Genomic DNA, 19,091 nt, shown 5'->3' on the forward strand with positions numbered 1-19,091 from the left:
GATTTCTACCAAGAGCTGGTTGAAGTGGAGACTCACAATACACTGGTTGAACGTGTACACAAACTAGAAATGGCTTTCAAAAATGAAATTGATGAAATAAAGAAGCAGATGCACTTGCAAAAGGAAGAAATAGAAAAACTAGGAAGGGAGGCCAACAAGAAAGACACAACCATCAGTGAACTAACAGTGGAATTGAGTACACTTAGGAAGAAAATGAGTGAAATGGCAAGTACAGTGGTCAATCACGAGAGTGTTATGGAAGAGTTCAAAAATGACACAGAGACAATTAGGCAAGTAAGCAGTCTTATAGACCAGAGCAGTGATATTGAGGAGAAGATAACACAGGTGAATGAAGCTGTGCAAAGCTACAAAAATGATGTGGAAACCACATATGCTGAAATGGTGAAAGTAAAGAAAGACTTAGAAACAAGGGTGGAGGAAAAAAGCATTAAACAGGAAGTGAAAAGAATAATCCAAAACAATCCAAAGTTAGTCAGAGATTCAGTAGATATAAACAAATCTATAGTAATCACTGGTATTGAAGAGGAAGAAGTAAAAAACAAGATCACAAGAGACAAAAAGGAGATGGCAAATGTAATAAGCTTACTGAAAGAAGTATCAGAGGAAATCTGTAGTAAAGACATAGAGGAACACAAAAGGTTAGGGAAATACGAGAAAAGCAAGACAAGACCTCTAAAGGTGACTTTCCAGAGTGTACTAAAATACTAAAGTACTAAAAAATGCGAAGAATCTTATGGAAAAAGAGGAGTTCAAAAATGTATGGATAAAAAGATGCCTAACACAAGAGGAACTGGAATTACTGAAAGAGAAAAGGGAGGAAGCAAAAACAAAAAATGAGGGAAGATCAGAAGTGGAGAAGAAGAATTTTTTTTAAAAAGTAATAGGATTGCAGGTACGAAAGTGGTACACAAACAGAATGGAATAAAAAGGAGGAAGGTAGTAGAACCATGTCATGACAAGTATGTAAAGAAGATGATAAAGTTGATGTACTCAAATGTGGATGGAATAGTATCTAAATTACTAGAGATGAACGATTATGTCAGAGAAAATGAACCACAAAAAATATGCCTAACTGAAACAAAATTAACACCAAGGATATCCAATGACATACTAAACTTAGAGGATACAATATATGGAGAAGAGACAGAAATTTAAAAAAAGGAGGAGGAATTATAATATTAACTAAGAAAAATCTAAAAGTCAATGAAATAAAACTAGATATACCATCACAAGTAGAACTGATTGCAGTAGAGATCAACACATCTGAAGGTAAACTAATTGTAGCCAATTTGTTCATGCCACCCACATTAAACACATGGGAATGAGATGAATATGAGAACCTGGCAGAGAGTACAATTCAGAGTTTGAGATCATTACTACATAAAATGGAAGAGAAATCGGAAAGAATTATACTAACTGGGGATTTTAATACAAATATAAATTGGAATACTCTAGATATAATTAGCAAGAAAGCTGTTGGGACCAAAAGCTCCTGGATCTCGTGCAAGAGTTTTTCTTAACGCAACATGTGAGGGAAACCACCAGAAAAAGAGGACTTGATGTACCTTCAGTGCTAGATCTAATATTTACTAGGCAAGAAAATGATATTGACAGTTTGATATATCACCCTCCACTCGGCAAAAGCGATCACGCAGTAGTATATTATAACCTCAGGATAGCATATGACATAGTAAACAGCAATGACAGTTACAAAAAGAGCCTAAACTATAAAAAGGGAAATTATCAAGACCGAAAGAAGTATTTCTTAGAAGTTGATTGGGAAAATGAGCTTAGAGGACAAGATTTAAATGCTGTATATAAAAAATTCTGTGAATTTTATGAAATAGGAGTCCAGAAGTACATCCCACAGCACAAAGAAGCAGATAAGAAAATACAGAAATGGTTCGATACAGAATGTAAAAAATAAAAAGAAAGAAGAGATTTGTTGTGGAATAGATACAGAAGACACAATAGTGAAAGGGCGTATAATAAGTACAAACAGGCAAGAAACGATTATACAAGAATCAGGAGGGAAGCCCAAAAACAGTTTGAGGAGGATATAATAAATAAAAGTAGTGATCAAGTAAAGCTGTTTTACAGTTATATCAGAAGCAAAACCAAAGTAAAAGATATAATACAATCCATTATGGACAAGGGAATCACTTATACACAAGAGAAAGATATTTGTGAAGCACTAATTAAGAATTTCCAATTAGTTTTAACAGAAGAAAAATATTTTGAGAGGGACTATGTGGAACATGCATGTCCACACATACTACCAGATATACAAATAGCAGAAAAAGTAATACAGGAGGAGTTAAGTAGATTAGACAGAGGAAAAGCAAGTGGTCCTGATGAAATTTCATGTTGGGTACTACGAGAATGTGCAAAGGAGTTAAGTAAACCATTATTTTTAATTTTCAAGGAATCCTTGAGTCAAGGTAAACTACCTGATATTTGGAAAAAAGCAAATATTGTCCCCTTATTCAAGAAAGGAAATAGACAAAATCCACTCAACTACCGACCAGTATCACTGACCAGTGTTGTAAGCAAGGTATTAGAAAAGCTTATAAGAAAAGCTTGGGTAAATCATCTAGAAGAACACAGTATGATAACAGAAAGACAGTTTGGTTTCAGAAAAGGAAAATCATGTGTTACTAATCTGTTGACCTACTATGACAGAGTAACAAACACAATACAGGAAAGGGAAGGATGGGTGGACAGTATCTATTTAGATTTCAGGAAAGCTTTTGACACAGTACCACATCAAAGACTTTTATGGAAACTGTACCATCGAGGAGGAATTCGAGGCGAACTATTTTGTTGGATGCAAGACTTTCTCATAAAAAGAGAAATGAGAGCAGTACTAAGAGGAAACTACTCATCATGGAAAGAAGCGACTAGTGGAGTACCACAAGGTTCAGTGCTGGCACCAATCATGTTTTTAGTGTATATAAATGATATAAACAGTAACACTGGAAATGAGAGCTATCTGAATATGTTTGCAGATGATGCAAAAATACAAAAGAGAATTATTAACACAGGCTCTTGTAAAGAGCTACAAGAAGAATTAAATAAACTTCATGAATGGAGTAGTACATGGCAAATGGAATTCAATGTGGACAAGTGTCATGTAATCAAGTTTGGTAAAAGTGGAAAAAGACCTGATTGGGATTATAAGTTAGGAAATAAAATCCTATACACATCAGAAAGAGAGAAGGACCTAGGTGTGATTATCAATAACAGACTATCTCCGGCTGACCACATCAGTGAGAAGGTACGGAACATGTATACATTGCTTGCAAATATGAGAATAGCATTCAGATACATAAATGAAGACATGCTAAGAAGGATAATAACATCATTCATTAGACCAACCCTGGAATATGCATCAGTAGTCTGGAGTCCTCATCTCAAAAAGCACATAGACAAGATTGAAAAAGTTCAAAGGGCCGCTACAAGATGGATACCAAGCTTAAGGGACCTAAGCTACAAAGAAAGACTAAATAAACTGAATCTACCAACACTACAGGAGACAACACTACAGGAGAGAAGGAAAAGAGGTGACATGATAATGCTATATAAGTGCATATCAGGGAAGGAGAAAATAGACATAAATGATTACTTAACATATGGAGAAGCATCAGCAAGAGGACACTGCAAAAAACTGCATAAGAAAAGAGGTGATAAAGACGTAAGGAAATTCAGTTTCCCAAACAGAGCAATTGATCAATGGAATGCACTACCGAATGAAATAGTGTGTGCCAAAACAATTCACAAATTTAAGGATATGTACGATAAATATGGTTTAAGACACGGGACAGTACGAGCTTGTCTCATTCCTGTAAAGATACAATTAGGTAAGAACAATTAGGTAAGAACACACACACACACACACACACACACACACACACACACACACACACACACACACACACACACACACGTACTATCCAGTGGGTTTTGTGCATAATATTTACACTAAAAATAAGAGGTCGTGTATCAAAGCAGCAGTGTTTGATATGCAAATGTGACTTTTTCTGCTGTTTTCATATCAAAGCTTCCATCTGCCGCATTAGTGCAATTATTCTTAGGGGAGGGAAGGAACAAAAAGAGAAAGCTATTGAGACAGAAGGGAAGAAAAAAGTGTGAGTGTGTGAAGTGGAAAACAAATAAGCCTTGACAGTAGAGAGGGGAAGTACAGATATATATAGAGAGAGAAGAAGTATGGTGAATATGGAGAGAATGGAAATAAGAAGAAGAAGAAGAAGAAGAAGAAGGAGGAGGAGGAGGAGGAGGAGGAGGAGGAGGAGGAGGAGGAGGAGGAGGAGGAGGAGGAGGAGGAGGAGGAGGAGAGAGAGAGAGAGAGAGAGAGAGAGAGAGAGAGAGAGAGAGAGAATCGCAATTACTACCCTCCCCACCAACCAATCCAATAATAGTACACAGTCACACTCTGAATGAAATACTGGTACATCACAAAGACGCAATTATAATTATGGTCACGGCGATACCGCGTCTCGCCGCACGATCACTCGTCCATCTGTAAGAGTCACGGCACACCAACACCTGTCACAGCGCAGACGGTGGCGGCTCAAATAAACGCGTACAGACTATGGTTGATTGATTATCGTATTCTGTAATACCCGTGATATTTTTACCTCCGTCAAAGAAGTTATGTTTTTTCTGGCGTTTGTGTTTGTTTGTTTGTTTGTTTGTGTTAGCAGGTTTACTAGAAAAGTTATTGATGGATTTTGATGAAATTTTGAGGAACGGTGGGCCATGGGCCAAAGAAGAAATTATTAAAATTGGGGGCGGATTTGGATCCGGATCCGGAATATCCCGCACAATATCTCCAAATGTTCTCAATGAATTATAATAAAATTTTGTGGAAAGGTGGGCCATGGACCAAGAAAGAATTGATTAAATTTGGGGGCGGATCCAGATCCGGATCAGGGTCCTATATCCACTGATTCGGTTCAGAATCCCTTTTAATGGTAATGGCATCGGCGGAGGTATGCACTCCCTGAGTGCCTTCTAGTTGTTTATGCTCTGAGTGTCCTGTCGGAGTGGTCAGTGCTTTCTCTCTCTCTCTCTCTCTCTCTCTCTCTCTCTCTCTGGCTGGATCCAAGTAAGTTTAGATTTGTGCTTGTGTCCAGTTGTAAGTGAATGGCTGTTTTACTGTATCTGTACTGCAGATAGAAAAAATCGACATTACTTTCCAAATCCCAGACTTCATTTACCAATACAAGAAATTGCTATTCAAGACAATATAAATTATGTCATGCAATTCTGACTGACTATGAAAGACTATTACGTAATTTTTAACATCATAAGTCACAACAATAACGAAAAGTATAAAGAATCGTCACATACACGGATGTATACAAAGTTATTTCACCATGTATGTACACACACACACACACACACACACACACGGTTTGGGCACCGTGTGGATTAGTGTGATGATGGTTTAGTAGTAGAGGTGGTCTGGTATGGTAGAGCAATGACGATCCTGTGATGGAGTGGTGTGATGGTTGTGTGGTTGCGTAGATGGTGTGTTGTGGTATGTTATGGTATGGTACAGTACGGTGTGTCATGATGTCTATCTGTCTATATACCTAGGCTGCTTCCCCCAAGGAAAGGGAGGCAGCCGAGACGGGACAAAACACTCTTAATTTACTCATACAGTGAAACACATTCATTCTCATCTTAGCCCCAAGGGAAGAAGGGACAGATCCTCACCACACCACACTGCACAAGGGTCAACTGTGCAGTGCAATCAGTGACATCCGCAGCAGGGCCCGATAGCAGAGCTGGTTTACCCCTACCACATCATAATGGACCCATCCCCTTACCCGCACTTGATCTGATCAGCTGACCAGACAAAATGCAGGACAATATCCCCTCAGGGCTGTGTCATCATTTATTCATTCACAGTTTCTCTCCAATAATTTCTGTCACGTGCAGCTACTCTTCCTTTCTCAACAGACATCCCTCTCTCATCCAACGCTCTCTTCACACTGTCCGCCCATCCTATTCGTGGTCTTCCTCTCACCCTTACACCTCTCACATCAGATCTAGTTATTTTTTTCACCAATCGCTCATCATCCATTCTCTCCATATGCCCATACCATTGCAACACCCTCTGCTCAACTCAATCAGCCATCTCCCGCACAACTCCAGTTCTCCTTCGCACTTCATCATTTCTCACTCTTCAATACATGTCACCCCATGCATAGTCAGACACCTCATCTCCATTACATTCAAACTTTTTTCCTCTCTGCTACACCCATATTCCATGTTTCAGCCCCATATAATGCAGTCGGTACCACAACACCCTCATACAGCCTTCTCTTTACATCCATTCTAAGCAAACGACATCTAAATTATTATTTTCATTTCTCGCAGCACATTCCTACTTCATTCATTCTAAACTTCACTTCTGCCTCTATTCTTCCATCCACAGCAATATGTGACCCTAATTACATAAAAAACTCTACCTTCTCAAGCAACTCACCATTCAAAACTATATTCATCCTCCTACCATCTACCAGACTCGCACACTTCATCATTTTACTCTTATTTTCATTTACTTCCAATTTCCTCCTTTCACACACCCTTCCTAACTCGTCTACCAACTGTCTCAATCTCCTCTCTGAATCAGCCACCAGTGCAGTATCATCCGCAAACAGCAGCTGATTCAGATTCCACTGTCTACCATCAGCATTCACCAGACTCAGACCTCCACCTAACACTCTTGGATTAACCTCCCTTACAACACCATCCATATAAATATTAAACAACCAAGGCGACATCACACATCCCTGCCACAGCCCCACCCTCACGGGAAACCAATCACCCACAGTATTTCCGACTCTTACATACGCTCTACACCTAAAAACTTTTCACTCCTTTTAGCAACCTACCATCAAGTCCATACAATCTTAAATCAGTCCACAAAGTCTCCCTATCAGTTCTATCATACGCTTTCTCTAAATCCATGAATGCCCATAACACATCCTTACCTTTCGCTAAATACTTTTCACACACTTGTCTCAGCAAACACCTGATCCACGCATCCCCACCTTCTCCTAAAGCCACACTGCTCATCACCAATCACTCCCTCTGTACCCTCTCTAACTCACTTAATTAACACTCTACCATACACCTTACCTACAACACTGAACAGACTTACTGTATACCTCTAAAGCTAGTACATTCATACTTATCACCAATACCTTTATACACCGGGACCACACAGGCACTTGCCCAGTCAACTGTCACCATACCTCTCACAAAACACACATTCAGCAACCTTACTAACCAGTCAACAATAGTCACTCCACCACCTTTCAGGCATCTCACAGCACACCCATCCATACCTGCAGCTACCCCTGTTTTCATCTTTTTTACTGCCTCCTGTACTTCCTCCATTGTGATCAAAGAATCGTTCAGCTCTCCCAACACATTTATGCCTTGCACCCTTCCATCTGCCACAGTCTCAGCCTCCCTCTCCTCCTCTACATTTAACAGTCTTTCAAAATACTCCACCCATCTCTTCCTTACTGCATCCATCCCAGTTAACATCCTTCAATCCTCTGCTTTTACCCGCTCTTCCTTCCCAGACTCTCCCTTTTACACCCTTTTCACCTCCTTCCAAAACATTTTCTTATTCTGTTTATATTCTCAGTCAGCCACCTACCCCACCTCTCATCTGCTGCCACTTTAGCATCATGCACAGCCCTTCTTGCCCTATTCCTCTTTTCTTTATACCTCTCACATGACACCTCATCCTTTCTCTGCAGCCACATCTCATATGTACGTCTCTTCTCAGCCACAACCATTCTTACTTCCTCATACCATCATTCAATTCCCTTTCTTACACCACCACCCACTCGTCTCACACCACACATCTCTTCCGCATGCCCCACCACAGCACTTTAAACAACTGCCATTCCTCCTCCACACTGCCATTCTCCTGATCTTTCACTGTGTTCCACTCATCTTTCAATTTCTCCTTATACTCTATAATTTTCTCTCTTTTATCCAACCCACTAGCTTTCAAAACCTCCCTGCCACACCTAACTCTCCTAGCTGTCACCCATCTCTTACTCACAACTTTCCCTCCTCCAGGTAGTGGTCAGACATACCTCCACCCTCCCATCTCAAAACTCTCACATCTTCCTATTACATTCCTGGACACAACCACATAGTCCATCAATGCTCTATCAACAGCCTTTCCACCCTCCTGTCACAGCCATGTATACTTATAAATACCTTTCTTTTCAAACAAGGTATTTCCAATCGCCATCTGTCGCTCAACGCACATCCTTATCATTCATTCATTTTCATTAATTCCAGGCACATCATGCATACCAATTACATCATCAACTGCTAGATTCCCCACTGTAGCATTCAAATTTCCCATCATTACCATATATGTATGATGTAACGATGATAATGGTTTGTTCTAGGGATGAGATGAAGGTGTGGTAGAGATGGTATGGAACTATACGGTATGGTACAGTATAGTATGGCGTGATATGGTTATGATGAAGATGTGGTGTGGTGTGGTGTGGTGTGGTAACGGCGTGTGGTGACTATTGTCTGTCGGTCACAGGGGTATGGTCTCGTATAAGTGTAATGGTAGGGTAGTGCATGACAGTGTTGTATGAGAGATTAGTATGATGGTTATGTGTTATTGCAGGTGGTACGCTGTGGTACGGTATGGCATTCACGATGATAGTGCTCTGGTCTGATGCTGTATATTAATATACAGTAAAGTACTGTGTGGTAGTGGAGAGAGCATAGTATGGTAATGACTATGATGGTGGTTGGTGTGGTGTTGTATGACAGTTTATGATTATTATAGTGTTGTGTGGTAGCGGATGGTACATAGAGGTATGTTTTGGTGTTGATGATATATTATGCTGTACTATATTGTGATATGAATGTCATTGTCGTGTGAAGGTGTTGCCCTCCCTTCCCTATATTCCCATTCTCTGAGGTGTTTCTTCATTTCCCATCTACTCCACCCACTTTTCAAATCGCTTATTTGGACACACACACACACACACACACACTCCGTCCAGATTGCCTTTGTCCTTCTTGCTCAAAAACTAAAAAGTTTAACATGACCGAAAGCTTCATTACAAACTCATTTACCCTTGTCACATAATTATTTCCTCTGTTTCTCAGTACAACATTTGGTATTCTCTCTTTCTCTCTTTCTCTCTCTCTCTCTTTCTCTGCGCATGAAGTTTCATTGGCGACAACGCCTGCACATACACTAAAATATAATTTGGTTTCGTTTCTGTTTACTTGAGTCTCAGTTGCAGTTTTTTACACCATTTTTGTTGACGAGAAGTTAACCCCTTAACTGCAGGGCGTCACTTTCGTGACGCTTGGGGGCAGGGGATCATACCGCTGGGCGTCACTTTTGTGATTCTGTTTTATTTTGAATTCGCCAGGGCTTTCAAATGGTGGCTTGTATCACCTGTCAGTACTGCCAATGTCCAACACTAGTCAGCACTCTTAATCTCATCTGTACTCCCATCCATTGTTGACAATTTAGCCATTTCTCCCCGTTCTTGACTCCCCTCCTTACCTCCCCTCCACTACCCTCTCCTCTCGCCTGCACGGCCGTGCTACGCTAAGTAAATCTTCTCTAGAATTTTCCATTTATTTCATCCATTGAAATAAGCCCTATGCCCTATTCTTATACCAAAAAATATATACAAAAAAGAAATAAGGTAAGTGAGAGTGCCATACACCTGGAATTGGCTAATTATCACCTGACAACACCTCACGTGCACTCGTTAGCTAATTTTCGCTGTTTATTTCCCATTGAAATATGCCGTATAATCTATTCTGGTAATAAAAATATATATAAGAAAGGAAGGGAGAAGCCTAAGTGATATTTAAATTCACCTGGAACTACCTAATTATTGCTGGCCACCACACTGTATTCTACGCTAAGTAAATCTTCCCTGGAATTTTCCACTGATTTCATCCATTGAAATAAGTCCTATGCCCTATTCTTATACCAAATAATATATACAAAAAAGAAATAAGGTAAGTGATAGTACCATACACCTGGCATTGGCTAGTTATCACCTGACAACACCTCGCGTGCACTCATTTGCTAATTTTTGCTGTTTATTTCCCCTTGAAATATGGCGTATAATCTATTTTCGTAATAAAAATATATATAAGGAGGGAAAGGAGAAGCCTAAGTGATATTTACATTCACCTGGAACTACCTAATTATTGCAGGCCACCACACTGTATTCTATGCTAAGTAAATATTCCCTGGAATTTTCCACTGATTTCATCCATTGAAATAAGCCCTATGCCCTATTTTTATACCAAATAACATATACAAAAAAGAAATAAGGTAAGTGATAGTGCCATACATCTGGCACTGGCTAATTATCACCTGACAACACCTCACATGCACTCATTTGCTAATTTTTGTTGTTTATTTCCTCTTGAAAGATGCCATATAATCAATTTTCGTAATAAAAATATATATAAGGAGGGAAAGGAGAAGCCTAAGTGATATTTACATTCACCTGGAACTACCTAATTTATTATGTTTTATCTAGATTTCTTGCCAATCAGTTCATAGCTATATATTAGCAGCTCTCACAAGGCTGACATTGGCAGTATTGCACTCTCTCTAGGCAGGCAGCCACCAGTATCAGTTTACTGTCGTCTTTCAAGGTGAAAGTACGTCGGATTCGCGCCTGCTAAATTCCGCCGCTTTTTAGCCCCATGCAAAGGGCCCTGTGACCTCTACCCCCTATTAAACCTCGTGTGGAAAGATGTAAAGGGCTGACAAACGATAGAGAGTGACTACGATCTTTCTGGTGAGTAAAACAGTGCAAGTGGAAATGTAAATAATGTGTAAATAATGTGTAAACAGCAAGTGAAAGTAATGAATGTAAATATAAGTGAACAGTGGAAAATAGTTTTATAAGTTACTGCAAGTGACAGTGTAAATAAAATAGAAATGTAAATAATGTAAATCAAATAGAGAACGTAAATAGAAATGTAAATGAGTAGTATTATAAGAATACGAGTATATATACTAGGAGTAATGAAAGTGAAAGTTTCACTCTAGCATGTATGAATACTATGAGTTATGAAAGTGAAGGTGAAAGTGATATTCACTCTCAATGCTAGTATACAGGACGAGAAAGTGAATGCTATGTATTTTACTGAAAGAAATTGAATGCCTACAGTGACAATAAACTACTGTTACTGAAGGAAACTTATGGATAAAGACTACAGATATATGTAAGTGTTATATAATAATAGAAATATAAAGTGTGAGAGGTTTCATGAATAATAAATGACAGAACACCAGCGGCGAACGATCGCAAGTGGGAAGGTCATATACGCGCTCATAATTTTCATTGCTTTCACAGTGGGTTTTTTTTTTTTGAGTATGGATTCCAAACTATTTGAGAATCATAGAATAATGTTTCTAGTGATAATATCAGGCTGTGGTAATCATATTACGGGTTCTCGGGAAGTGTAAAGTGGAGCCTTCGTTACCCAACTTCAGGTCTCCACAAATCCTACGGTACTCGACGAAGGCTCAACAAATACCCCAGGAGAAAGCTGAAGGTATGTGCCATAGGCATATATGATTTTAATATTCTGGGACTAATAACTGATTTTTGAAAAATATTTTTAGAGAGTCTGTTGGAGAGCGAATATGCCCACGGGAGCCGCAAGTCAAAGCAAAACAAGCCCTCGGTCAAGGGATTAAATGAGATAAGTTGACAATGTTAGTGAAGTGAAGATTTTTTAAATGAAATATCTCCATTGACAACTGGCGATTTCCAGGTTGTCTCTTTATCCATATCAGAAAACGAGGTAATATATATATATATATATATATATATATATATATATATATATATATATATATATATATATATATATATATATATATATGCTGCCTAATAATATATTGTGCAGGATTAGTGAATTGTTATGAAAGGGGATTTGCCAGTTAGGTGCTCGAGAAGCTTCTCGGCGTTTCGTGTACGGTAGCTAGTTCCAGTTCTGGTACGAGAGAGTTGCCAATTTGCCTGCTGTTTGTGAACGTAGTTAGTTCATAAGTTATGCATTAATTGTTGCGCTCTTTTTCTCTATAATGTTTTATTTAAGCGATTGCTTGTTAAATTATGTAATTTAAGTTTGCATGGTAAATGATTTAAAGTGTTATGTAATGTGAGACAATTCTGCATGTTTTGATGGGTCTGAGTTGGGAACTGTTGCCCGTCGAGAGTATACTCGTAAAGTGTAGACGTTTCTCGAACAGTGCAAGCCTATATAAGGATGGGGAAGAGATTAGTCAGTCACTCTGTCGGTTTGGAGGTCAGTCGGGTTTCAGGTCAGTTTGAGTGAAGTGCAGTCGGTTTTGGTGCAGTGTCAGTGTCAGTGAAGATTGTATATTTTTGGTACTTGTGAAAACAGTGGCAAACAGTGAAGAGTTATTGAAGTTTGCATATCATTGGAACTTGAGAAAACAGTGAAAGAGTATAGCATTAAGTGTAATTACTGTCAGTGAAGATTATTTTCGGTACTTGTGTAATATGTGAAGTGTTAGCAGGCATTAAGTGTACAAACAGTAAAGAGTTGTCAAGCATTAAGTGTAATAGCAGTTAGTAAAGTGTGTATAGCTCCAGTGCTTGTGAGAACAGTGAAGTTGGAAAGCATTAAGTGAAATTATTTGGAAAACAAAGGCAGTGAACTTTAAGAAGCCAGTGTTTATTTTCGGCTCAGCTGATCTTGTGTATTGCACACCTAAAGGCTGACCATAGGAAGAAGAACTCGCTGGGCAACGTCCTTCCAGTACTGTTACTACTATACTACTGCTGTTGGAGCATGTGGCAGTGTGGAGTGGGGACGTAACAGAATTATAAACGTTGCATCAATACCATAATATATTGTCAATTAATTAGCAAAAAGAAGCTTAAAAGGAAATTGCAGGTAATACTCAGATAATTTTTCATTTACCAGGTCTTTCATTGAATGTGTCTTGCTGGATGAAGCGAATCATGTTTCAGTCTATCGATATGACATATGAATATAAGTCTAATACTGACTATAGATGCGAGAAGTGAGCAGCAGAGTGCAAAAAAATCAAGGTAAGATGAAATAATATTCTAAAGAATAGGCTGAAGTCCAAACTGATTTAGCAGCAAAGCTTAAGTATGGGAATTTGGGTATTTATGGAGTGGTGGCAAGAAATGACATTTTCCAAGGGGAGAACTGAGAGCTATAAGAGATGAATTAGTTAATATGAGATGTATAATTTTTACAGAAAATTAAAACGTAGGACGTTGAGTGGTAGGTGGTGGCTACCATCATTCTTTTACTTGATGTAGTGCTGCCTACTTCTTCCTTCACCTTCATCATCATATTTTGTCATCCCTCAGCCCTTCCAGCTTCTCCCATCCTTCCTGTCAATTTTTTTTTATTCTCCTTTCCTTTACAGGTGCCTATGCATTGAGTGACAAGCCTAATTGTTTCCTGCAAGCCAGGAAACCATTTACAACACTGGATGGTAAACCTGTTATGAACCCATACGTGTTCCCTACTTGCCAAAATGTAGATTGGTGGAGAGTTAATGCCCCTCCCCGTAAACAAATAACTCAAAGACAAACGGCCGCTTCTTATGGGATTACAACATCTGGCTGTAGATAGTTAGACACTGAGGCAAGAAAAACAAGAATGATATTGTGCAAGAAGAGTTCGTATTACAATGGGAATACTGGCGTAAAAAGTGAAGAAGGATCATCGCCAAACTTTGAGATAATATTACTGAAGAAAATTACAGAAACTATAATTTCATGTGTAAGAGCAAGAGAACGCCAACTAATTTCGTGATATTATTTGAGATAATGATATTATGGCAAATAATATCTTGATAGTATAATTAATTCTTAGTCAGCTTAATATCATTATATAATTATATAATTATTAATTTGTTTATATATTTATTTGTATACTTGTTTATTTTCATATTTTTGCAATTTTATAAAACTTTGGAGAGATTCTGCAGAGAGGGGGTTAATGAAATCTACATTTATCCCTTTCCCCTCAGAAAGTCTGTCCGAAGGTGGCAACAGTCTCCTGGAAATAGCAAAAACAAAATATATAATACGAGCTGGCGGGGTTAAAATCAAGCTCAATATTAAAGCCAATGAGTCTTGTTGAAAGCACCTCTGAATTACTGAACTGACGAAGTTGACATTAATCCTGTTATCTATTCGAGGAGTTTACCTCTTTACCTGTCTGTTGTGTCTGGTGCTGTATCTGACGAGGTGTGGTCTTTACATAATAATATCCATATTATCTCTAGGGGTCAACGGTCAAGGTCTTATGGGTGTTGGTGCACTATCTCCCCAGCCCCTTGATGGATTTTGACCAAACTTTTATCAGCGATACAGTTTGAAGAGAAGTTGAAGTAATAAGGTCAGTAAAGTCAAGGAATTGCAGGTTAAGGTCATATAGTTGTGGGCGTGATATCTCCTAACCCATTTATAGATTTCAACCAAACTTCTGTCAGTGATGCAGTATAAAAGGACAGTGAGCTGAGTAGGTCAGCAAAATCAAGTGTTCAAAGGTCATGGTCATACTGGATTGACCTACAGTAGTTTGTCTTTAGTTTAATGTCAGCCCACAATGAACACTGTCATGAAGGTTATATGGCAAGTCCGTACACAAGGCTTGGCTGTGGGATGCTGAGCAACGCTATGAGTTGACAGCTCAGGGCCCAAGTTTTTGGCATTTCATTTATTCAAGCGTGTTTAGCCACATATCTGATTATTCAAGCAAAGTTAATTCAGAAGGCTCATCAGGAACTTCCCATGCAGCAAAACATTTATTGTTCTATTAAAAAAAGAAAAGAAGGCAAGTTTAACAGTTCCTTGGTAAGAGTTCTTCACAATCTCAATGTAGTTCGATCTGTTACAAATTTCAGTTAACCCCTAGCTGCCGGGGGACAGTTATATCTGACGTGATAGTGGTGGATCAGGGCTGCCGTGGGATGGCTATAACCGCAAGTGCTTTCGCACCACAGTTTGAAGTGGCCACCACTTGATCTCATCCCCAGTGGGTGGGGATAGCCTCCCAGAACCCGAGGCAAGCATACCTGAATCATCTCTGTGACTCTGCCAGGTGTAGGATGATGTTTTCTTAAGACTCTCATCCAATTCCATTCCTGCCTTATGTGGACCTTTGCCTCATCCACCCCTTCCAAGCCTCTTGCCAAGGGTGCTAGGAAAGGTCTAAGTGATCATGCGATACAGTGTGTTTTGAATGCAACTGTGTTTAGTTTATCTAGTTTATCTAGTAATGTAGAAGTTACCACATTGAGAACAATGCAAAACTTGGTGTCATGCGCACATGCATGAGTACAGGTTGCCTCAGGGTCAAAAATCACTTATATTCCTTAACCCCTATCCGCCGGCTGACGTGTATGCAGGACAGGATTCAGGGCGCGGAGGGCCTCCGGTTGACTTGATATACCTCACTTACCTTCCTGCCACTGTTTGAGCGTGGGACCATTTTCTGTGATACCTACGGGGTAGGTAGGACTCCCAGGTACCCCGCGTTTCAGTTTGTGCTTGGCAGTGGTAGCGAGAGGAGCCATGTCATCTTCCTTGACATCGTCTGATTCCATCCCACTGCACGAAGGGCCGATTGCCTCATCAACCCCTGCAAAAATTCATCCCTTAGTGCCATTTAAAGGGCTTAGTGATAGTGCCATAGGACGTGCCCTTGACGATACTGTCTCCTCTCGTACACTCAGCTAGAGTACGTCCTCTGAGGAGAAAAAAAGCTACAATGTGGAGAGAGAGCTCTCTCGCCCTCCAACCCCTACTCACCCTCCGACGTCAGAGAGGGCTCTCCGACTTCTCCAGGAGGAAGGGACAGTCAACGTGAGTGATGATTTCGGCGATGAGGAGGCGCAAGATGACCCAGGACATTGGGAAAGTGACGCGGACCTGGCGGTCATCCACGGAAAAAATCGCCACAGAGCCGTTTCCCCCACACTCTCGCCGCCTGCTTGCCGATGTATCTTCCTCCAGCGCTCTCCCACACCTCAGCCTACCACTTCAAGGGCAGAATCTCCACAATCAGGCCCTTTGGGAGTGGTATGAGTACCGAGCAGGTGTGTGGGGAAGTGTAATTAGTGTACAGCAGTGCAGAAGTTCGTGTATTTTCATAAACGAGTGAAATGTGTGATATTATAAGTGAATTATAGAAAGTGCTAAGATATAAGTCTTTTATAAGTTCTACAAGTGCATATAAGTGATTTATAGCAAGTGCAATACAGGAGTTGATACTGTTTATTGGATACTGGTTAGAAAATTATAGGATATACCTTTAGTTTGCCAGCCTGTTACATGAAAGAAAACCACTTGTGAGCGGGCCACAATGAACAATACCTGCTTCGCTATACTTGAATTATTTCACTCAATACTCAGGAGTACTGTGCATCATTGTATCTGTGATGTGAAGTACAAATGATGTTAGTTGTGTAAAACATTTATATGATTTTCACTATAACCCTGATTAGTACAAAGCAGTCTGATTTACAATACAAATAATTACCTCATACTCTACGATCATGCATGAAAGAGCAATAGCACTTGTCAAAATGCAATTACCTGTAATATTGATGTAAAGTGCAGTTCTAAGTGTCTTAGTAATGGAGAAATATGATTATTAACGGAAGAAGTAAGTACAGAAAAACGACGAGATATTTCCTTTCCCACACACCTACAAGGCATAGTGGCATGGTGGTGTGGGTAGTACTCACGGCGGTAAGGAGTAGAAAAAACGAGTGGAATATTCCGCATTCCAAGGACGCACGGACAATGTTACAATCACCACTCCAGTCAGTGCTGCCAATGCTATCCGGCCGGGCCAAGGCCGTTGTCAGTGGCGCACGCTCCGAGCCTCGCGCCAAAACGTGAAAAACCACTCGTCTTCACCTCATCCCTACTCATCGACGGGACTACCTACAGACCTCGGGATGTCTTCATTGGAAAGAGGAAGAGTTGGTGAGTCTTATGAACTTTCATTGAATTCTCTAGCTATTATAGTTTGCTAGATATACTGGTTTGAAGTAAGGGTATTTTTTCCAAAATCTCGGAAATCGCCCGTAAGGAGGAGTGTGCAGCTGCCAGGAACCCCCCGGCGGCTAAGGGTTAAGTCCTTACTTATCAACGCGATCACCTACAGTCCTGGGGATGGTTTTATTCGCAAGAAGAAGAGTTGGTGTGCAATACAGTTTTAAATTTGTTTCCCTAACTGCTATACTTTCTGAGCTATTAAGGTTTGAAAACAAGCAACTTTGGGAAAACTGCCTGTAGTGGCGACTGTATAAACAGGCCAGCGTGGAAAGGTTAAAGGAAAAAAACTTGAAGTGTTGGAAATAGCTTTGCAATGTGTGGTTATCCAGAATTTTATAGACCAAAACACTCTCCTGATCAAATTCATTATACTGATGATAAGTAGTGAGTTCTTTATTCAGTCCTGTGAACATAACTGTTTTGAATACAGTGGATGGCAGGGGAGGAAAGCCGTGACAGAACTTTACTGTGATGTTGTTTCCCTGCCGTGCATGAGACAAGTGGTGGTAGGTGATGATGCCTGTCGTCCAATAACTTGAAGTGGTGTTTTCAGTTTCTTCCATCACATTTTTCATTCTTATTCTGTGCTTGCATCCTCTCTTCTTATTTGCCCTGCCCTTCCTGTCAGTTTCATTTCTTTTCTTTGTGCTCCAGTTGGTATGCACTGAGTGACAGTCCTAATGGTTTCCTGTAACCCTGAAACGTGTTATGCATTTACAGCCATGGGTGGTAATCATATTATTAGTAACGGGATGATGTGGAACCTACTATGGTGTCCTTGCCAACTGGGTGGAGAGACACAGATGCGGTGTCCTTCAAGGAACCAAACTTCCACACTCCTCTCCACCCCTTGCTGTGTTAAGTTGCTATCCACTGCAAAGGAACATTGGTTTACTACACAGGACGGGTGAATAAGGAAGGCTAGCCTATGGTTGATGAGTCTGCATGGCCAAACAGACTGAAGTTACATAGACACAACAGCACAAGAAGAGTCAGAATTATCAGAAAACTTTTTAAGATACTGTTGTTCTCTTAATGTCTGCAATGCATGTCTTTTATAGCTGCTAGAGAGACAAAGGCAGTTGGCATTATAAGAAAATTAAAATATTGTCGTTTTCTTTAATTTCTGCAATGCATTCCTTTTCCAGCTGCTAAAGAGACAAAGGCAGCTGGCATTGCATGAAGAAGCACACTGGCTGATAGTTTGTAAAAGTCATTTAAGTTTTCTCTGCCAACAGAGGCAGTATCATAGAGTTGCAGTTGGTCGCTGAAAGTTATGTGTAGACATCGCTGGAGGTGTTATTCAGTTTACTGATGATGAATATTAACACCCAGTGGTCAGTATTTACGTTTGTAATGCAACCCTAAAGTAAACAAGGAATGGTGTTTTAAAGCAAAGCCAATGAATGAACACACAGACCTCCATCCATCCATCCATCCATTGCCAGACGCCATGTATCCCAGACGGGGTGGCCAATGGCTTAGAGTTAATTGTTTTACAGGGAGGGGCACTAATCCTCCACCAACCCCACTTGACACGTAGGGATGCCAACAGCATCTGGTGTTCCCAGGCGGTCACCCATCCAAGTACTAACCAGACCCAACGTTGCTTAACTTCGCTGATCGGACGGGAAGCGGTGTACTCAACGTGGTATGGCCGTTACAGACATATAAACAGAATGAGAGATAGGGAATGGAGACTGCCAACAATGATTCAATCAAATTAGGATATATTACACTGTGTAACAAAAGAAAAACATTGTTCCTTGGAATTCATCGTTCTTTTCATGTTACATAGATCACATATAACTTGTAATAAGCTTTCATTCCATCAAAACTTTGGATTTGGCAGGGATACACAACTGACCCATAATAATTAGCATATTTAAGATCAACCTACTTTCT

General features: G+C 39.9%; 1 non-coding gene across 1 annotated transcript; it reads right to left on the minus strand.

Annotated features, from left to right (window-relative positions):
- Positions 1-18,732: 18,732 nt before the first annotated feature.
- On the minus strand, positions 18,733-18,851 carry LOC145403260 (5S ribosomal RNA). Its single transcript, XR_013897962.1, has one exon. It is a non-coding gene; the product is annotated as a 5S ribosomal RNA (ribosomal RNA).
- Positions 18,852-19,091: the final 240 nt, after the last annotated feature.

The sequence above is a fragment of the Coenobita brevimanus genome, chromosome 6 (genome assembly GCF_032717465.1).
Source record: "Coenobita brevimanus isolate Jiangsu-jjx chromosome 6, ASM3271746v2, whole genome shotgun sequence".
Taxonomy (NCBI): domain Eukaryota; kingdom Metazoa; phylum Arthropoda; class Malacostraca; order Decapoda; family Coenobitidae; genus Coenobita; species Coenobita brevimanus.